The 20010-nt window shown below is 41.9% G+C and overlaps 1 protein-coding gene and 1 long non-coding RNA gene across 2 annotated transcripts in view; one reads left to right on the top strand and one right to left on the bottom strand.

Annotated features, from left to right (window-relative positions):
- Positions 1-1594: 1594 nt before the first annotated feature.
- Positions 1595-20010, bottom strand: part of LOC147845503 (uncharacterized) — a 61339-nt gene continuing 42923 nt past the window's right edge. The window contains exons 2-4 of the long non-coding RNA XR_015480355.1: positions 15943-16315; positions 3894-5360; positions 1595-2759 (exon numbers count right to left, since the gene is read on the bottom strand). This is a non-coding gene — a long non-coding RNA (uncharacterized LOC147845503). The remainder of the gene's footprint in view (positions 2760-3893; positions 5361-15942; positions 16316-20010) is intronic.
- The window catches only part of LOC141381128 (uncharacterized), a 33382-nt gene continuing 18462 nt past the window's right edge, over positions 5091-20010 (top strand). The window contains exon 1 of the mRNA XM_087243671.1: positions 5091-5222. The gene's annotated coding sequence lies outside the window, so the exon portion shown is untranslated. The remainder of the gene's footprint in view (positions 5223-20010) is intronic.

Raw genomic sequence — 20010 nt, 5'->3', positions numbered from 1 at the left:
AATTTTGTTATAACTCATCCGTTTCCTTTATATTAAGTTATATTAAGTTTGCATAATTAAGGGCGTGGTCACTTGAGTGACAGCTAGGTCTCAATGGTCGCCGTCACGTCACCTCAGCTGAATCCTGCAGATTAGCCACTGAACTCGGCATATTTATCCTATTTCTGTGTTGTTTTATGTGGCTTTACACAGTCAATTGCCTTTTGGACTTGTTTCCTACAATTATTAGATGGCATGGCATGCTGAGTGCACTTATTTGTGCTCACAAACCATACACGTGGCCTCCGTTTCCCATGTGATATAAGTTATACACTTATATACCATCTCTATACATGTATTTGATTTATTTAAGATCATTTATCATTTATATTTAGAGCTGTAATGCACTCCAGAATCTGACGGATTGATTAGCTGTAGGCTCTAGAACATTCATCTGAAGCGTTGTCATACAGTGTTCTGCTGGATTTCATCAATCGTTTTACATTACCTAACACAGACTATATGATCTGATGTGTTTGGAAGTACTTCGCGTTTTCCTCCTGTTGAAAAACATCATAAGAACAATGTTTAATGGCTTACAGCAGTGTTTTAAAAAAGTTTAAACCAGGGGTCACCAATCCTGGTCCTGGAGGCCCGGTGACCCTGCAGTGTTTAGCTCCAACTTGCCTCAACACACCTGCCTGGGTGTTTCACGTATACCTAGTAAGACCTTGATTAGCTGGTTCAGGTGTGTTTGATTAGGGTTGGAGCTAAAATCTGCAGGACACCGGCCCTCCAGGAACAAGTTTGATGACCCCTGGTCTAAACACTTTATTGATATAGTATACAACCAAGCACAAGTGGTCAAAATACAAACAAGTCGCAGGTAATAAAGTATTAAGCGTTCTCCCAAAGTAAAGTGTGTCTGAACCAGGTCCAAGCTAAATGCTAGCAGGTGTCTGGAGCTCCGCTTACTCTCCGCCTCTTTGCCCTTGTTTTGTATCCTGCCATGAGTGCGATGACGCGCGAACAAAATGGCAACGGTTGGCCACGCCTACTTGTGGCTTCTTTTGCGCTCTTTAGAAACCTATGGGTGACGTCACGGATAGTACGTCCATATATTTTACAGTCTATGCTTATGATCTATAGTATCCCCTCAGCAACATAAGCTGCATAATCTGGTATTGATATTTCTGAGTGGAGGAGTTTATTCTACATATGATGTCATAGATATAAACATTCCAAGGTTTGCCGCTTTGTGGAGCTTCTGTCAATGAAAGCTGCTGTTTCAGTAACAAGAACGTTTTCAGCTCTGAAACTTAAAGGATGTTATTTTAGTACAATCAACTCATTCATTTTCTTTTCAGCTTAGTCCCTTTTTTAATCCATGGTCGCCACAGTGGATGCCCTTCCAGCTGCAACCCATCTCTGGGAAACATCCATACACACTCATTCACACACAGACACTACGGACAATTTAGCCTACCCAATTCACCTGTACCGTATGTCTTTGGACCGTGGGGGAAACCGGAGCACCAGGAGGAAACCCATGCGACAAGAGGAGAACATGCAAACTCCACACAGAAATGCCATTTTTCCGAGGCTCGAACCAGCAACCTTTTTGCTGTGAGGCGACAGCACTACCTACTGCGACACTGCATCACTCTACAATCAACTCCAACATCTCAAAAGTAAATGTAAATGTTGATTTCAAGTAAATGTTGATTTCTCAGATTATTATAACACGTTTAGAAACACATGGCATCTCTAATATGGCAGCAAGATCTTTTTGTGGATGACCTTGAGCTTTGTATTTGCGAATCTTAAACAGCTAGATAGAAAAGAACGTGTGCAGATGCATGATGGCTGGCTAATAATTGCTCTCTTTTCTTGTAAATCATGCTTAACCTGAAAGTGAAATACGGTAAATTCGTCCCAACATTGACATTGGTGTTGTACTCTGTACTCTGTAAATACATTAAAAAGAAAACACCCATTTCTGAAATAACATTGCTTGTATGGGCATTGCTGTTCATATTGAATTTATTTTTCAATGTGAACTACTAATATAAAACACATCACAGTTCATGTGGCATTAACTATAGCATACAGTCTTGCAGAAAGGATTAAACACAGTGACAGAAGCACTTAGTGAATGTATTCATTTTAACTGATAAATTTGAACTGAGATTAACTGAAGCATCAAGTGTTGATTCAGATCGTGAAATACGTGTTCAAACATACATATTCATATTTATTTCATTTAATTAGGAAGGTAATGTTTATTTATTTAATACATGGAAAAAATGCACTTTTCTGAAAGTGTTTTTTACTACAGTAAACAGGTGTGTTGAGGCTATTTTCAGAACTCACAACAATAAAATACAGTGGAATACTTCTAGTTTAGCATACAACTCATCCAACGAGACAAACATTTTTAAGTGTATTACTATTAAATTATTACTTATAGATGTAACATTAGGCTTATATACACTCACTGGCCACAATATTAAGTACACCTTACTAGTACCGGGTTGGACCCCCTTTTGCCTTCAGAGCTGCCTTAATCCTTTGTGGAAAAAGGTACTGGAAATATTCCTCAGAGATTTTGGTCCATATTGACATGATATTGACAGTTGCTACAGATTTGTCGGCTGCACATCCATGATGCGAATCTCCTGTTCCCACCACATCCCGAAGATGCTCAAGTGGAATTATATCTGGTGACTGTGGAGGCCATTTGAGTACAGTGAACTCATCGTCATGTTCAAGAAACCAGTCTGAGGCCCCGTTTACACTAATGCTTTTTCGTTTTAAAACGCATAAGTTTTGCCGCGGTTACGCCATCCGTCCACACTACACCGGAGTTCTCGATTGCCGAAAACGGAGCGCTTTGGAAATGCTGGAGAGGCCGTTTTCATTCTGAAACGCTGCTGCTCCGTCTCAGTGTGGATGGGGGAAGACGGAGACGTCTGAAAACGGAGGCGGGGCTGCAGACATTCGCCTCTCTGATTGGGGCTTTTTCCTTAATATTAAGTAGCCTAACACACACAGTTCAGTCTCGCATCCTCTTCTTATAAGTTCAGACTTTGCAAGTTTGATCAAGGCTGCAGTCTCTTCTTCTCAGTTTGATATGGAAAACATACCGAGGACACGCGTCAATCTTTAAAGGGAACCGTGTACTTTATAACTGCATTCACATCACCTTGCCTATGTTGTTTCACTTTCTCAACAATAAAATGTAAACATGATATAAGGAACTGCCTATTTTCATTTTAATATTAGCAACTAAACAGACAGCAGAAATGTTGAGGCGCAGTGCTGCATATATGAGTGTCATCTTCACTGTGTGCATATTTATAACAAAACGGAGCCGATAACAACTGCCTCCCTTCAATTTCAGTGAAAATACGAAACACACCCTCTCTTTTGCTGAATATCAGTTTTAATAATTGATAATGGCCATTATAAAAGTATAACATACAATAAGTTTATAGATTGTAGAAAAATAAAGGCAAGCGATCAGCCAATATACATGGATTAATCATTAACTTATCTTTGCGCTTAACCAAAACACGTTACCTGTGAACAAGTAATAGATTCCAATGACCAAAGTCAGGGAATTGGCCTATGACATTAGATAAAGACAACAACATGAATGAAATATCACGTTTAGCAAATATAGCGAGATTAGATCCAGCGGGAGATGCTTGATGAGCAGTGCGACTAGCAGAGCTCTCATCTGGGTAGAAATGCTGGAGCGCTTGCCCGAGAGTGTGTGTGATGTGCGTTTTCAGCGTTTTGGTGTGACGGAGAGCAGTTCAGAAACGCTGGGTAAAACGCAAGTGTGGACGCGGATCGTTTTCATTCTAAAATGCCGTTTTAAAACTAAAACGCACTAGTGTAAACGGGGCCTGAGATGATTTGCACTTTATGACATGGTGCGTTATCCTGCTGGAAGTAGCCATCAGAAGATGTGTACACTGTGGTCATAAAGGGATGGACATGGTCAGCAACAATACTCAGGTAGGCTGTGGCGTTTACACGATGCTCAATTGGCACTAATGAGCCCAAAGTGTGCCAAGAAAATATCCCCCACACTATTACACCACCACCATCAGCCTGAACCATTGATACAAGGAAGGATGGATCAGTGCTTTCATGTTGTTGATGCCAAATTCTGACCCTACCATCCAAATGTCGCAGCAGAATTCGAGATTTATCAGACCAGGCAACATTTCTCCAATCTTCTATTGTTCAGTTTTGGTGAGCCTGTGTTAATTGTAGCCTCAGTTTCCTGTTCTTAGCTGACAGGAGTGGCACCCGGTGTGGTCTTCTGCTGCTGTAGCCCATCTGCCTCAAGGTTGGACGTGTTGTGCGTTCAGAGATGCTCTTCTGCAGACCTCAGTTGTAACGAGTGGTTATTTGAGTGACTGTTGCCTTTTTGGAGCATTTTCTGTAAACCCCTGGAGATGGTTGTGCTTGAAAATCCTAGTAGATCAGCAGTTTCTGAAATACTCAGACCAGCCCGTCTGGCACCAACAACCATGCCACATTCAAAGTCACTTAAATCACCTTTCTTCCCCATTCTGATGCTCGGTTTAAACTGCAGCAGATCATCTCGACCATGTCTACATGCCTAAAGTCAAATAACTAAGTCTTTTTTTTTTCTTTGTTTGTAAAGTCAAATAATAGCTTTTTAACAGTAATGCAATGAGTTTACTCACCTTTTTAAATAAAGTAGATTATTGGCTTGTTACAGTGTGATTAATAAGGGTATGATTATAGCTCACAGTAATAAATCTGCTTGTATCCGTGTACATTACTAACTGATCAAACACAGTATTAATTACGGTAAAACGACCATATGAAAACAGCAGTATTGACACATCTGGTGTCCATGACCCGTAGAAACAAAAGTGAAAGTGTATGGTTATTTATTGATCAGATGGTCTTTATATTGGTGCTTGGCGAGGAGATTTCACACAGCGGATGAGTTTGAAGCTGAAACGATGCCATCTGTGTTCCTCCTCTACGTGTTGTGGGCGTTGTGTCCTCTCTCTGTGGGACTGCCCCTCACCTGTCCTTCATCTCTGAATCTCAATCCTCAGGAGGGATCTGGAAAACTGTGCGCAACATTGCAGCTGCAGCCCAAGTTTCCCTGTCCCAATGTAAGCCTGTCAGTGAGTGACAATGAACAACTCAGTCCTGAAACATGGCATCTGGAGAGTCTGTCTGTGAAGGTAAGATTAAATTGCATGTATAGTAAATCATATTATTTTAAAATATATAGTGTAGCATTGCAACTTCACATTCTTATTTCACAGTATTTATAATTTTTATTTTGTTTCAAGAGTTCACATTTAGATATTGCTTGACAGCTGTAAGCAGGTTTGGCATGCTGTCCCGGGAGAGAACCCTGAGCTCAGAGATAGTTGAGCCCAGGGCTCCCGCCAGGTCCATAGAGCATGTGAGGGAAGTACGAGATCAGGTGGTTCTCGAGAGCTCCCCTTTTTGTAAAGGAGAAAAGGAGGAGAAAGGGGTGGATGGGGGGTTTCTTCGGAAAACGAAGATGAGGGAGTAATGTCTAGCTAGGCTACTTATAGTGGGTTAGGATAGATCTGATTGGCTAACTAATGAGTGTAGATAGGTGGCCAGCTGCTGTCAATTATATCACGTGCTCCTCTCGAAATTAGTTTAAAAAACTTCACTTCAAGAGTTCACTCTTAGATATTGCTTGACAGCTGTAAGCAGGTTTGGCATGCTGTCCCGGGAGAGAACCCTGAGCTCGGAGATAGTTGAGCCCAGGGCTCCCGCCAGGCCCATAGAGCATGTGAGGGGAGTACGAGATCAGGTGGTTCTTGAGAGCTCCCCAAATGCATGAAGCTTGGGACAGCAGCCGTGTATTCGAAGAAACTCCCCAAAAGGCTTGAAATGCTATATCCGGCTGCTGGATATAGTTATTTGAAAAAGAAAAGGTAAAGAGGGCTCCTTCGGAGCAAAGGGTGAAACAGGTTCCTGCGGGAACCCGAGCAGAGTTGGCTTGGGCTGTGAATACTCCTGCTGGCGTAGAGACTCGGGGAGACCCCTGCGGGGGTCAGAGCCATGGGGTGGGCGGGAATCCTGCTGGAGTCATATGAGGGAAGGGGAAGGAAGGACTCCGGCTGGAGAGGGGGGTGAAGGGGGGCAGGGGGGGCGGGGACTCCGAAGGAGTAATTTGCTCGAGGAACACTCCTTGCGGAGATAGAGCTGGGAGGTGGCAGCACTATATATAATTATATATTTATATGAAACATATAGATATATAAATATATAATGGGGTAATCTAGGGCTTTGGGGGGGTGTTTTTACTGACTCTTGCGAGAGTCGAAGCTCTTGACTCTCCAGCGGGAGAGAGAGCTGTATGTGCCATCTCCAGCTGGAGTCGGGAAAAGGAATGGTCGGTGAAGCCCCAGCTGGAGGGTGAAATGGCAGTTGGGCGATGACCCCTGCGGGGGTCCGGTGCTCGGGATTAACTCCGCGGGAGTCAGAGCTTGAGGGTGACAGCACTATATATAAATATATATTTATATGCGTAGGTGCATATATATATATATACATATATATAAATAAATTAAAAAAATAAAAGATAAGTGTGAGAAATAAACAAAAAATAAACATAAATAAAAGCTAGGGCCGGGGAGGGTCGGTGACATGACTCGTGTCACAGCTCGGGGTTGGGTGAGCTATTTAGCTGGCTCCAGTAGGAGTCGGGAAAGATGAGGGGGAGGTGAAGACTCTTACTGGAGGGTGACGAGCGGTATAGGTGCTCTGGGGGTGTTCCTGCGGGAACAGAGCGTGAGGGTGACAGCACTATATATAAATTCATATTTATATGCGTGGGTGCATATAGATATAAATTTATATAAATAAAATCAAACAGAGAGAAAAGCAAATAGTGCTATACTATATGTCATTATGGAATGACATATAATATAAAAAGCTAAGGCCAGGGCAGTGAGATGATTCCTGCGGGAATCGAAGCTCGGGGTAACGCCCCTGCGGGGGCCAGAGCCATGGGGGGGGGGGCGGGGTCCTACAGAAGTTAGAAAAGTTGGGGGGCAGTGAAAACTTCTGTGGCAGCGACCGGGGGGGGGGGCAGGGTTGACAAGGGGGCCTGGGCAGGGAGAGAACTCCTACAGGAGTTAGGTGAGTGAAAAGGGGGAGAAGGCTGAGTGCAAATCAGCTGGAAGGATGCCCGCGCCCTTGGGAGACTGGGTAGTTCCTCTGCCCTCGGGAAGCTGGTATGGTTGGGTCGTATTCTTTCCCTGGACTAGGCCCATGCCCTTGGCCGCTGGGATTACTGCGTCTGCTGGTGAGGGTCCTCTGAGCTTCCCTGAGATGGCTGTGGCTGAGTCAGATATAAGATGTGAAGGCATCGGGAGACCACCTTCCTAGTGTTTGTATGTGTTGTTACGATAGCCCTTGTGTGCTGCTGTGGTGGTGGCTCCAATTCTGAATGAGTGACTGGATTATGCATCAGGTGGGAAGCCTGAATAGTCCTATGACTTTAAGGTGTTTTGAAACAAAAAATGTTATTGAACGGAATGTGTGGATGTGTTGAGCAGTGAGAAACTGATGAGGTGTTCTGGGGTAACTTAAAATGTATAAATGAATGCTGACGCAAATTGTGTATGCTGTGGTTATGGGATTATCATCTTAAAAGGAGAGATGGAGTCAGCTGCGGCTCTGCTTCTGATACCAGTTTCTGAAAATAAAGCAAAAAGAGAGTCAGCGATTTCCTATGCAACTAGGAACATGTACAACAGTATTTTATTTTATTTTTTTCCCAGAATGTATTGATGATATTGCCCGTTAGAAGCGCATTGGCGGCCCCGATAATATACCCCACGAAGGAGGCAGCATCTGTGTAAAAAGGATATACTGAGGATGAAATTGGATAGCTAATAAATGAATGGCTTCTATTCCAGCGCTTAAGGAAGGAAGCATAAGCAGGTCGCATGCTTTAAGCGCCACCTGATGGTTACAAACCTTTATGAATTTCTTTTCTGTTAAACCGGGAGTCGCCAAATATGGTACCGATGGGCACCAGGTAGCCCACGAGGCTCTCGTGTGTTGCTCACAGGCCTGTTCTAAAATAGCTCACCATAACGCCACTTACAAGTAAGCTTTCTCTAATATAGAAGTAATCATTTAAAAATGTAAATATTTGCAAAGATAAATAAAATAGTGTTGCACATTGATATATTAATTACAGGGTATTTCCTACCCTGTTAAATCATTGTTGGTAACTTTAAGAGAATCATAACATGATCGGTGACTTCACCTGGATGAATATCATTAATTATTACCAAAAACTGAAATTATGATTATAAGTAAATTGAGCAATTGTTATTTAAGAAGGGTTTATCAAACTGGTAGCCCTCCACGTTAATCCGTGCCCGAAAGTAGCTCTTAGTTTCAGAGGTTGGTGACTCCCGTGTTAAACGCTAAAGACGACATTTTGAAGAAAGCTGAAAACCTGTACCATTGACTTTCACAGGAAGGAAATAAATACTAAGGAAGTCAATGCGGCTGTCCGTAGTGCCCAGCCACAATTCATGACACTTCGTATTCTGCCGCGCCGCGAAGCGCTATTTGTATAATTAATTAGTTTATTTTGATAAAGTATGAATGCGTGAGTCTGGTGTGCATTAATCTACTATTCTCTGTCGTAAGCTCGCCGCGTCACCGCGCCGTCGGCGCCTCTGGTGCGCGACGCCCTTCAGGCAGAGTTGGTTACGGCCAAGATCTGATTTAGATCATTTCTATTCCGGAGATTGCTGCTGCGAGATGAAGTAGGTGAGTGACGAAAAGCATCCCTGCGGGATAATGCGCATGTGTGTTTGATGTTCTAAGATGGAGAGCAGTTTATGCTTAGCGTGATATTTCTTCCAGAATATGAAAGGGGACTGATTGTCGATTTATTCAAGTAGCTTATTAATGCTTGAAATTCTATCACTCCAAATTGATGCTTATAAGAATTCTATAGAAGTGCTTAAGCCGGAGGTTCTTCTGCAATGAGAATGCAAATATTAGAAAACCGGTCACTAGTTTAGCTGGGGGATATTGGAGAGAGAAACGGGGAACTTGTAGGTGAATTACGTGCAAACGCCGTAGTTATTGGCGAAATCCAGCGGATCGTTTTTAAGCATAAATGTGTGGGCTACTTCTGCATCCGAATGTTAAATGGACTACGAAATATAATTGTGACCTCCGATTGCCAGAAATCGGGTGGCAGGTGTAATGTTGATTGCAACCGAGCGCTGCAGCCGTCTAGATTAGAGAGATTGCTTGGTTTATAACGTGATAAATTAAGCATATTTATTAGGCAGAATCATGCTGTTAAAGCTGAAAAAGGCAGAATTATGAGGAGATGAAAGAGCCGTTATTAGACGTTTTTGGAAACATTCTAATGCCCATTTCAGTAGGGCTGGTATGGATGTGCTTAACGGGGAATTGCTCTGTGATTTCTGGTTTAGCGTTGGTGGACGGCTAGTGAGGTTGTGGGAAGGGAGCGCCGAGATCGGCTGTGCTTCAGTAGACGAAACCTGGAATGAGAAATTCAGAAAATTAGGTCAGTTACAAACGTAATTCAGTAAAAGCATAAACATATTGACAAAAGTCGACAAGTAATTTCTGTTTTCACTAGGCTTAGCACTTGGCTGACGGCGTATGCACCGTCGCAGTAGCTGCGAGCTTGTATAAATTAGAGGGGAAAAAGCAATGATACACAAGGTAGAGGGGCGGGGTGCGTAGCCCGTAGGTGGTAAGGATCGCTGAAAGAGGAGGACTGGAGTGTGCACTGGAATCGGGAGCTGCAGGCTGGAAGAGGTGAGGTGGGATTCCCAAGAGTTGCTTTATTGTCCGGGAGATTGGTTTTATCCGTGTTTAGAATTATGATTGCTGCAATATGTCCAAATCCAATATTGCTTTTTAATCCTTTCCTTGTTTCTCCGGGGAGGCGGAGAGATTGCGGGTTTAATGTCTGTTTAGGATAGGGGGTGTGGCAGGAGCGTGTTATGTCCTGGGGGTGGCGGTGAAGACGTGGATTCGCAGGTTTTTTGGGTTTAATGCAACGGCTTTGTGGTCCCGGCATCTAGGAGTTTGGAGGAGTTCAGTGACAGTCGTTGTTTGATATGAGAGACGCATGATGATGCTGGAGAAGGTACGTAGCGGATCTGGCTGGAGTGGATAGGCCTACGGCCTCTTGTTGGAGCCTCGGTCTCGAGCTGACTTTCATGCTGGGCTGGTTGTTGTTAAGACGGGGCTGGTGTTTCATGGAGCGCGGAGCTTTCTTTATTGTATGTAGCTGCGCTGATGCTGTTGTGATCTCCGCCGCCATCGCTGTTGTTGTTGTCATTTTTTGTAGTTGCTGACGATGGTAGTAAAGGTGGTGTGGTATTGTAGTTGAAGGATAGTAGGAGATGTGGAGGATCCGTTTTGTCCGTGAGTAGCTTTGGAGGAGCTAGAGCAGACCTGTCGTTTGTTTCTTCGGAAAACGAAGATAAGGGAGTAATGTCTAGCTAGGCTACTTATAGTGGGTTAGGATAGATCTGATTGGCTAACTAATGAGTGTAGATAGGTGGCCAGCTGCTGTCAATTATATCACGTGCTCCTCTCGAAATTAGTTTAAAAACTTCACTTAATTATTTGTGTTGAGAATGATGTGGACTCGACTGGACTCGTGATATTTTCCGAGTCCAAAATGTCCAAGTCCGAGTCAAGTCAGAGTAAAAGTTTCCCGAAGTCCGTGACAAGTCCGAGTCCAATCAAAACTGGACTCGAGTCCGAGTCCAAGTTTGAGTACCCCAACATTATTTTAAAGTTTTTTCCACAATTTCTGCTTAACGGAGAGCAGATTTTTTTCAACACATTTCTAAACATAATAGTCTTAATAACTCATCTCTAATAACTGATTTATTTGATCTTTGTCATGATGACAGTAAATAATATTTGACTAGATATTTTTCAAGACACTTCTACAAAGCTTAGAGAGCATATTGTAGGTTAGACACCCCAGTGAGACAATGTGTGTAAGAGTAAAGTAGGAACTGGATTTTCTTTAAAATATACGTTAAAGTTTATTATTAAGCCGTTTGTAGTTGTTTTTAGTCACGTAAATTTACTTCCGCATCTGAAAAATCGCCAGACCGGAAGTAACGCCGGATGAGGGAGTTTGCGCAAATAACAATATGAAGACAACTGAACGCGGTGCGCGTTTGGATGCCGAGATAAGATATTCTCAGAGACTAACACAAAAGACAGACCACATCCATACAATTATGAGCCTGTGAACAGACCAGCAGACATAACAGCAGTCAGAGAAGTGTATTTTAACTCTATTGTGAGGAGAACAGAGCAGGTTCAGGGTGAGACCAGTGTTGGCTTACAGAGAGATATGCATGATAACGAAATCCTTTCTGGCAATAGCAAAGCTAGTATTGACCATCTATAAGTATTAATACTTACCAGTAACAGAAACTAAGGAGCATTTAACAGAGTTATGCCCCATTGACCCTGTTTTTTAATAGTAGATAAGTGAATACAAAACGCTCTGTTTACTAACGAGTAACCCTCGTTAACGGAAATGCTATCAGTGGATTTAATTTATTAATCCACGAATGGGGGATTTCGTTTCAGAAAGCCAATTGTCTGAAAGAGTATATAACGGGTCAATGAATGCCAAATGAGTTGGCAGCGTAAGCTTGCGCACCTGGAACTTATTGTCAATTAGCTCCGCATAAAAGGACAGGGAAAGCAAGGAAACGCCATCCTTTTAAGCTGAAGAGACTAACACTTACAGCTAAGGAACAATCATTATGAGAGAGAGAAGGCATCCACTATCCAGTGGGTTCAGTTTCAATATGGCACTTCCCCGCTGCCGACCGCCATAACAGACGAAAAGCTGCTCAGATCTAAAGCTCTGAGTGTGATCCAGATAATATGCAAGGCGCGAACTGGACAAAGTAAGAAAAGGGCTGGGTCTGCCTCCTTGCAGGCTCACTACCTGGTATTAAAACGGAGTGGCACATTGGGCATATATCCCGGGCGGGGTCTCAGGAACGTGAGAGTAAGCCAGCCCGAATTACAGGCATGAGTCACTGACCGAAAAATGCCTCAGGTCCCCGACCCTCTAATCGATATCAACGCGACCAGCAGAGCTGTCTTCAGGGACAGAAATCTTAAAGATACTGGGTCGAAGATCGAAGGGATCTGACGCAGGCTCATGAAAACGAGGGCGAGATCCTAAGAGGGCATGAAAGGGGGGCAGGGTGGATTAATTCGCCTAGCGCCTCTGAGGAACCGGATAATGAGGTTATGCGTTCCCACGGTGCTGCCAGCCACCGCGTCATAAGAGCGGAGATGGCAGCCACGTAACCTTGAGTGCGGAGGGCGACAGCCTGCTCTCCAGCTTCTCTTGGCGTAAGAAAGCACAACGCTGATCTGCCAAATTTCGGGGGTCTTCTCAGAGAGAGACGCACCATTCAGTGAATAGACTCCACTTCAGGGCATGACGCGCTCGAGGAGGGGGCTCTAGCCAGAGTGACGGTATTAACCACTGCAATCGGTAGGTTACCCAAGTCTTTCTCGCGTGGAGGTTCTAAAGATCGGGATGAGGGTGCCAGATGGTGCCTGTCCCTGAAAGAGTAGGTGCTCTCTCAAAGGGCTCTGCCATGGGAGGGCCATCGCGAGGAGGGAGAGCTCTGACATCCAGGTCCGGTTGGGTCAGAGGGGCGCAACCAGCAGCCTGTTCCTCGTCCTCCCTGACCTTGCACAGTAACTGCATGAGCAGGCTCACTGGGGAAAACGCATATTTGCGCATGCCCCGAGGCCAGCTGTAAGCCAGTGCATCCGTGCCAAGAAAGCCCTCGGTCAGGGAAAAGAACAACTGGCAATGAGCGTTCTCGGCGGAAGCAACAGATCGATCTGGGCTTCCCCGAATCGCGCCCATGTCAGCTGAACAGACTCGAGATGGAGTCTCCATTCTCAAGAACGTAAAGGCTGCCGTGAGAGCGCATCGGCTGCATGGTTGAGCTTGCCTGAAATGTGAATGGCGCGCAGTGATTTCAGGCGCGGATGAGTGCAGAGGAGCAGACGGCGGGCGAGCTGAGACATGCGGCGAGAGCGAATACCCCCCATACGGTTGATATACGCCGCTGCCGCCGTACTGTCCATCCTGAACAGCACGTGTTGCTGCTCCAGCTCCGGAAAAAAACGGTGGAGAGCGAGGAACACTGCCAACAGCTCCAGGCAATATGCCAATGCAACTGGGTTCCTTCCCACAGGCCCACAGCTGCATGCCCGCAATGCACAGCCCCCCAGCCCGTGCTGGAAGCGTCTGCTGAAACAACAACATGACTGGATGCCTGTCCTAGAGGCACTCCGGCCTGTAGGAACGAGGGGTTGCTCCAATGGCTGAGGGCGCGGCGACACAGCGCAGTACAGAAACTCTGTGTGCGCGCGCGTGCCATGCTTGTCTGGGGACTCGATAGTAAGCCAATGCTGGAGTGGTCCATATGGAGTAATCCGAGCGGGGTGAAGTGGATGCCATATGCCCCAGGAGCCTCTGAAATAATTTCAGTGGGACCACAATTTTGCTGTCGAGCTCTCTCAGACAGTTCAGCATCAGCTGAGCGCGTTCTCCAGAGAGGCGCGCTGCCATGGTGACCGAGTCCAGCTACAGCCCAAGAAAAGAGATCCTCTGCACGAGGGCGAGTTTGCTCTTTTCTCGGTTGACCTGAAACCCCAATAGGTGGAGGTGCCGGAGCACCTTGTCTCTGTGCATAATCAATTGCTCCGAGAGTGGGCTAAAATCAGCCAGTGGTCAAGATAATTGAGTATGCGCAGAGGTGGGACCAAGTCATTGTTTGGCAAGTCACAAGTAAGTCTCAATTCATTGCCCTCAAGTCCCGAGTCAAGTCCAGAGTCAAGACAGGCAAGTCCCGAGTCAAGTCCCGAGTCATAGGCAATAAGTCTCAGGTTAAGTCCAAAGTCCTGCAGTTTGATTTTCGAGTCTTTTCGAGTCTTTTTAACAGAAAAATAAAATATATACAGATTAGGTATGGTTGTAAGTATTACATATTAAATGTTTAATCTAATAAACCATAACATTTTTGGTTGTTTTATATGATGAGATATTTTCAGTTTCAAACACTTAAAGACAGAGAATAGACCAGTGGTGCCCCCCTGAAAATTTGCTTAAGGGGGGCCAGAAGAGGCCAGCTACGTCAGTGGCACCAATCAATCCACAATCATTTTTTAGTGGCTGCTATTTATTTATTGAAATATTGCATTGTATTGCATTTATGTAAGTAGATTTAAATAAATAATGTCAACAGCAAAATCATATCGGGTTGGCCACAGGGGTGGCTAGAGTTTACACAGGGGTAACACCCCTTGTAAAGGGGTTTACACCACTATAAGGCATCCCTGGAATAGATGTTGGATGTAAAGAATACATTTTATTTTAAAAGCATTTAAACAAAAACTAATGCAAGCGGAAATGTAACTGTGATAAAATAAGGAAACACTTGATAAGGTATTACAGATTAAAATAATTCTCACTATCAATCTCATTTTATCATGGCAGCTAAAATACAGTAAACTAGTGTCTGCTGGCTTCCACTTTGCTGATGAGATTGTGGGGGACATTTTCCATGTCATCCTCTTCATTTTGAGGAAAGCTGTTCCACAGGGCCCCTGAACACGTATATTGGCATGTACTGTGTTTTGAACAGTAGCCTACTACAGTAAAGAACTTTAATTGATCAGTTGTGGTAATACTATAGTTGCTATGGTAACACAAGTGTAATATAAACAAATTACCCAGTGCTGTATTATTTTACAATATAGGGTATTTTATACTACAAATCACTACACTTTGAAAACTACACTTTGTATTATTTTATCTGTTCACTATTGGTAATACTTCTGTATTTATTTTACTGTATTCATTAACAAGTCGTAAATAATACTAGCCTAAAACATAAGTATAATACAAGTATACAAGAAGTATAATACTCAAAAACACTAGAATTTATTAAAGAATTTACCTTAACCTTTTAGTTTTTTGTGTATTGTTAATAAATAGTAAAGCAAGAAAGAAACCATATCAACATTCTTGGAATAACCCTTCGCTAAGCCTCGCCCTCCTTAGTTACTGTTGCTACGCCTGTCAAGCTTTCATGCCTGGCACATCTATTACAGTGTGTATGCGCTGGTGTCAGACATTCCCAAGGATTTAATTAGTCATTTTTGGCAAACAGGTGAGATATCTGAGAAAGCCAGACAAAAGAGGACTGCAGTATACATTACAGGGGTATATTCACAACATAATAGCAACTGATTAGAAAATAATTTTATCAAAATTGAAGCAAGGTTAGCCTAGCCACCTCATACGCTGAACATTCAACAGCATAGTTCATGCACAGCAGGAGAGGTGAAATTATAAAATAATCTAATAACCTAAGAAACTGATGGATTTGTGCCGAATATTAGCATCATTGACCCATAACAGTGTACAGTACCTATTACTGTCAGCATGTTTGTGTGCTCTTTATCCAGTTTTTATTCAAATTTGCAGTTAAGTGGAAGAAAAAAAATTGAAATGCACATTAAAGTATAAATAACAGAAGTGAACAAATTGATTTTTCCTACCAGCAAATATTAGTGTATGTATTTATATGCGTTACAATAGCGAGGGTTTAAACTAAGCAGTGCTCACAGGGTTCAACGCTAAGGATTTTTTCTACTGGCCCGATCGGGCCAGTGGTTCTGATTTTTACTTTTCCTGCCCAAATTTTCACTGGCCCCACCAAAAAAAAAAAAAAAAGAAGTTAATCGCTATTTGAATGTGCGTGTGTGTGTGTGTGTGTGTGTGTGTGTATACACACACACACACACACACACACACACACACACACAGTTGATTTCAGAATTATTAGTTCCCCTAAATTATTAGCACCCCTGTTTATTTTTTTCCCCAATTTCTATTTAACAGAGAACAGATTTTTTCAGCACATTTCTAAACATAATAGTTTTAATAACTCATCTCTAATAACTGATTTATTTTATCTTTGTCATAATGACTGTAAATAATATTTTACTAGATATTCTTCAAGACACTTCTATACAGCTTAAAGTGACATTTAAAGGCTTAACTAGGGTAATTAGGTTAACTAGGCAGGTTAGGGTAATTAGGCTAGTTATTGTATAATGATGGTTTGTTCTGTAGACAGTCTGAAAAACAATTAGCTTAAGAGGCTAATAAATTTTACCTTAAAATGGTTAAAAACTGCTTTTATTCTAGCCAAAATAAAACAAATAAGATTTTGTTCAGAGGAAAAAATATTATCAGACAAAATATCAACATTTCTTTGCTTTGTTAAACATCATTTAGGAAATATTTTAAAAAGAAAAAAGAAAAAACAAAAGGGGGCTAATAAATCTGTATATATATTTACGGTAATTTTTAAAATGTTTAAGGAAAACTATTCAGTTCATCAAGGCTATATTTATAAATGTAAAAAAGGTGTAATTGTTAAATATTTATAAAAATTTTAAATAACTGCTTTGTTATTGTATTTAGTTTCAAATAAAATAATTACTCCAGACATTATTGATTTTTTAACTATTACCATTAAAAAAATATAATAATAATTAATATTAGTGATTTCTGAAGGATCATGTGACTGGAGTAATGAAGCTGAAATCTCATCTTTAAAATCACTGGAATAAATTAATAAATTAAATGATAAACTACTTTTGAACAGTTATTTTATAGTGCAACATTTCACAATTTGTATTTATGATGAAATAATTGCAGCCCTGGTGAGCAGAAGAAGCTTAGTTTAACACATTTAATCATACTGACCCCAAACTTTTGTGTATTGTGTATAGAATATTTTATAAGTGAAAATGTGCACTTTAATTTTAACAACCCACAGACATCGTCACCAAATACAAATCGAGGTCAGACTTTCTCATATATACAGAGCCTCATTTCAATTTTCAGGTTTTGTAGAAATCGATCAATTGAATTAATCAATCTATTAAAGAAACGTTGACTATAATTCTGTATTTTAGGCTTAAATTATAGAGAGACATAGCAGATGAACCGAGACTGCATCAGATCAATGTAAATCTTTTTTTCGAGCTGTCAGTGCGGAAATGAACAAAACAACAGGCCTAATACAACATTTTATAAGATTAAAATATGGAAAAATTGACAGATAGTAATTTCGGTCAATTTTCCTGACGGATAAACCGAGATCAGGCTGGATAAACAGCTCTCGGTAATATTTCAGCATGCTTTCACTTTCGCATTTACCGGTAAGAATGACATCTGGCCCTGCTCATCATTCTCTCTTCATATAGCCGTATATATGGCTATTACACGATTATGATACACTGTGATATAGCCTGGGTCGTTAGTTCGTTGCATTGTTTTGTTTTTTCGCTACAATCGATACGCTCAATAGGACAGAGACCGCGTCTCATTCAGGCGATCTTGGACTGATTGATTTGGCGCGGAAGCGAGCGCAACTGCTGCATATATGCCAAAAAACAACGCGCTAACGGGTGAAACGAGACAGATTCCGAAACAAACGTCTATGTGTGAAAGCACCGTAAGATTGTATTTGCACACAATTGACAGACAGTCGCAGCACGCAGCTCTGGCTCGATCTGGCAGGCAAAAAGGCAGCAGCTAGCCCGATCGAGCCAGTAACATTTTGTACACTGGCCCGAGTGTCTCGCACGCTGGCCCCGGGCCATCGGGCAGTCCTTATTGTCGAGCCCTGGCTCATAATATCGAGTGGAAAAAAAGAAAAAGACCGCTGGGAAACATAACCTGCTTTGTTTTTTTTTATTTATTTTTTATAAGAAACACAGTTTAGATCTGTTTAGGATAAGAGGAGTGTGAGTTATTGCCACCTATCACTGAATGTGAATATCGAAAACAAAACCAACTTAGCTTAACTCCTTTACTGCCCCTCACACAGCTTGATCCATGCTGGCATTTCTCCTCTTGGGCTTCGGTTTTGAAAAGGGAAAAAATCCCACCACCCAGTCCAAACTTTTAGGATAGCGGGTGTCAGATTTGCACAATCCAATTGCGCAACGATTTGGCTTGTTTCCCTCGCTCGAAAGCTTGACAGAGCCTCTGCCCGTAGCTACGATTGGTAAGCCGCGATTGGTGGGTGGCGGTTTTTGGGCGTGGCTTAGCGAAAGGTCAGTTTAACAGGAGGATCCCGTGAGAGCAAAAGCACTAAAGGTATGAGACGCCATCGTAAACAAAAGTCAAGCGAACGCAAAGAGACTGAATGCACGAGAGAGAGAGAGAGAGAGAGAGAGTGTATTGGCACGCGAGTATTGGCTCGATCTCAAGTTCAAATTCAAATTCTCTCTGCGTTCGCTTGACTTTTGTCCACTCCGGCGCCTCATAGTAGTCACGTTGGATACTGTCGAATCAAAACAATCTACCGTGCTTTGATTGGACGTCATGCCAAAAGCGCGCATGCTCACACACACGCACACATAAACGGGGAGAGAGAGAGAGCGGTCTATGTCAACATACTTTTTTATCGTTGGGCTTTTCATGGGAAGCAGCAAGTCTTTACAAGTCAACAGGGGCAAGTCCTAGTCAAAGTCCGAGTCATTTATGTTCAAGTCCAAGTCGAGTTGCAAGTCTTTTTATATTTTGTCAAGTCGAGTCTAAAGTCATCAAATTCATGACTCGAGTCTGACTCGAGTCCAAGTCACATGACTCGAGTCCACACCTCTGAGTATGCGGATGCCCGCGAGCCGAAGGGGCACTAAGGCACCCTCTGCGAGCTTGGTGAGGACCCACGGAGACAGAGAGAGCCCGAAGGGGAGGACTTTGTATTGCCAAGCTCGACCTTCAACCGCAAACCACAGAACTGACGGTGGCGGAGAAGACCCAGGTGTAAGTATACTTAGTACACTTTTCAGTAATGTACTAAAAGTGCTTATTTTCGCACACTAATTTTGTACTTAATGTACTAAAAGATAGTATTAAGTATATGTTAAGATAAACTTAATACCATCTAAGTGTACTCAACTGTGCTATTTTGAGACACCCTGAAATTGAACTAAAAACAACATCTGTGCTTCATCAAAACACTTTAATATTTTTGTGCAATTAACCACAAGTCCAAAAATACCTTATGGAAGGGAACAAAAACTTAGCAAAAACTGAGAACACAAAAATATAAATAAGATGCAACATTACAGCACATATATGAAATGTAAAGACAATTTGGGAAAATGTACTTCTACTTAAAATTACTTAAAAACTTTAAATTACCACACTCAAAATCAATTTAAGTGTTAGTGATAATATTGCATTAATATTAAGTGTACTTAAGTACAACTTTTGCGAAAATGTACTTTTACTACGATACATTACTAATGGATTTGTAATAAAGTCAGTTTAATATAAACTTAAAATTACCACACTCAATATCTGTTTAAGTGTTAGTGATAATATTGCATTCACATTAAGTGTACTTAAGTACAACTTTTGGGAAAATGTACTTCTACATAGATTTTTTATATATTAACTTATTTTAAACTTAGGATTAGTATGTAAACAGTGTACTAAAAATCAACTAATGTTTAAAGCATTTAAAGCACACTTTTGAAAAACACACTAATAAAAGTCTTTTGGATGTTTTTTCTGTAGTGTACTTTATTGTAGTACACTAAAAATGTATTTAAGTATTACTGGTATTTGGTATACTTTTGTGAAGTGTACTAAAGTCCTACTGAAGTATAAACATACTTTTAATTAGTATATTTATAGTGTAAAACCATCAAACTTTTATTTAACACAAAAAATAACAATGTACTAAAAATGTGTTTGCGGGTATTTAAGTGTATTTTAGTTGCATTTAACTATATATTTTTTTCACCTGGGGAGTGGAGACATGGTCTCCAGACGTCCTTCAGGTCTATTGCTGCAAACCA

Source organism: Danio rerio, chromosome 3 (assembly GCF_052040795.2).
Source record: "Danio rerio strain M-AB ecotype USA chromosome 3, GRCz13ab, whole genome shotgun sequence".
NCBI classification, from domain to species: Eukaryota; Metazoa; Chordata; class Actinopteri; order Cypriniformes; family Danionidae; genus Danio; species Danio rerio.
Note: the sequence above shows the minus strand (reverse complement) of the source record. Positions and strands in the feature narration are given on the sequence as shown.